Genomic DNA, 2,476 nt, shown 5'->3' with positions numbered 1-2,476 from the left:
ACTGATGGCTGCCAATGCTGCCCCCAAGACTCCTAGTAGATCTATGGTGTCTATTTCTATGGTGTCTTTGTCACCTTGTTCTCAAGTTATTGCATACACAAATTTGGACGTTCACCCCACCCACCTGCCCACCTGGTGGGTGAGTGGGTGGATGACCTGGACAACAATACGCCATGACCCTTTTACGGCCGAGGGGTAAAAACTACCGTGGCAATCTACTTGCAACCAAAACAACTGCTGGGAGATTTTTGCTGCAGCACTTTCTTTCAACCAATTTTGCCCAGCAACCTCCAGGAACCACTGCCAACCAGCCAGTGAATAAACATTTTTTCCAACCAACTGGTGACTGTACCACAGCCAGTATGACAGACCACTACTGAGCAATGTGCACATGATGTCACATGAAAAACCTCGATTAAAATACCCAATTTCAGCCGTGAAAACATGTTTCTTTTGGTACATAAACACTTTTGTTTGGATGGATGGTTCTCCTTTTATAACATAATATGCGTGACAATTTTTAGAAGTTCATTTGGATACTGTGACATGAAGGGACTTGGCAGCTTTGATTAACAGATGTCTCGACACTAGCCGCTGTAGCCAGTAGCTGTCTCCTAGGCTTCACCTCCGCTAATTGGTGACACTGACCTGGACCTTTTTACCATGTTGGAGCCTTTTCATGGAATTATCTGAACTATTATGTCAAATGTAATAGAGCCCACTGCTTCACTTTTGGTGAGTATAATTCTAGTGTTGTTAACAGTCTCTTACTGAGCACTGAATAGTGAGTATTTGTGCTTCTGCCCTGCACCCATACATTTTATGAATGTTGCTTTGTATCAAGGCTTGATAACACGTCAACCTCAGGTCTAAAAATGGTGGCAAGCCAAGATGCTGAACACTGAAACTTCAAATTGTGAAGATCAAAACCAGTGAGTGATGCCACAGTGGCTACATCCATCTTTTATAGAATTTCTATGGCCACCTCCAGCCTCTTTTCTTTGAGTTAGAACTATGGAATCACAACCAGCATGACTGGCCAGTTGCAATGATGGTCCAGGATCAAAGTGCTTATGTTGCAGGGACAACACTAATAATTCCTAAAAAGAAAGCAAATAAACTCATTTTACCACAATGTCAAAGCAACCTGCACATGAAACAGGCTCAGAAGGCTGTCATGGGATGCCAGTGGTTCTGTCAAGTGAAAAAATACCACTGGTAATCCAACAGAATCAAGAATTATTCATCGGATCTTTGTGAACAGTTTGTGTCGGTTTCCCATGTGGGTGACAGAAATCTTGTGCCTGCAGAAAAAGGGAAAGGTAAAAAAAAAAAAGAGGCTGTTACATCATGCACTGCTAACTGTTTTGTCTCCTGTACCTTCTCCTCCACACTCTTTCTTCTTCCCCTTGTGTTTCTCTTGTCATCCACCTACCTTCAGCTCACAGCAGGGGGTACAATATGTAAAGACTTCAAGGCTTCAATCAGCAGCAAGTTTCAGGGAATAGAAAAAAGAAAAATTTCTCTATCAATTTATCATTTTCCAAGTCTTCCCGTGACTACTCGTCTCTTACAGAACACATCTAAGATGCTAAGTTAATAAAACCAGACGAGAGCGTGGTGAGCCAGGAGAATAGGCTCAGGATTGCACAATAACACACTCGGCAGTGAGCCCCACATGAATCAAAATGACAAAGCCAATCTGGCGACAAATTCTCTCTTGCTGGCTGTAAACTGCTCAGCTCTCTGGAAGACCGGATACAGGAGTACAAGCTAGGGAAATTTAAAAAGTGAAATTCAGTTAGATGTACCGTCTATATTACCCCCCCACCCCACCAATTCCCTGTGGAGGAGTTAATCAAATCCTGGTTTACTAGACTAGTCTTCTTCCCAGTCCTTTCACTTTATGTGAGGGCACACGTGTGTCGTAAAGACCAAGAAACAGAGACGAGGAAGATCTCTAAAACTCGAGTGTGTTCGTTTATCGCTGCAGATGCCTGAAGAGTTAAATCTAATGAGTACCTCAAGCGTACACAGCATGCTCTATGCAGAGCTATTTCTCAATTTTACTGTTTGTGCTGCAACTAGAAAAAAACAACAAAATAAAACTATGCACGTGGTCCATAGGTCATCTGACAAGATGAACTGATTGTGTCTCGCTTCAGATACACCACATAGTTACTGGTGTTTTCTCAGGTTACTTCAGATACGTTAAGGTTCATGCTCTGAGGGGGGAAATCCCAGAGTTTAAAACACATTGTTTTCCACTGTGTGTATTTTTTTCCCACCAGGTATGCTATTTCCTCAGTGGCACTGTGTTTGAGATCATTGAGATGCTGTTGCCAATCAGACGCTTTCCAGATGGTGTTGCATGATGTATGAAAATCAGATGGTGCTTTCCTGCATTCATAATTCCATCAGTTTTACAAAGATCCCCAACACCACTGACTGAAATGCAGCCCCAAGTCAGGACTAA

This window comes from Oreochromis niloticus, linkage group LG7 (assembly GCF_001858045.2).
Source record: "Oreochromis niloticus isolate F11D_XX linkage group LG7, O_niloticus_UMD_NMBU, whole genome shotgun sequence".
In the NCBI taxonomy this organism is placed as follows: Eukaryota; Metazoa; Chordata; class Actinopteri; order Cichliformes; family Cichlidae; genus Oreochromis; species Oreochromis niloticus.
This window is presented reverse-complemented; position numbering follows the sequence as displayed.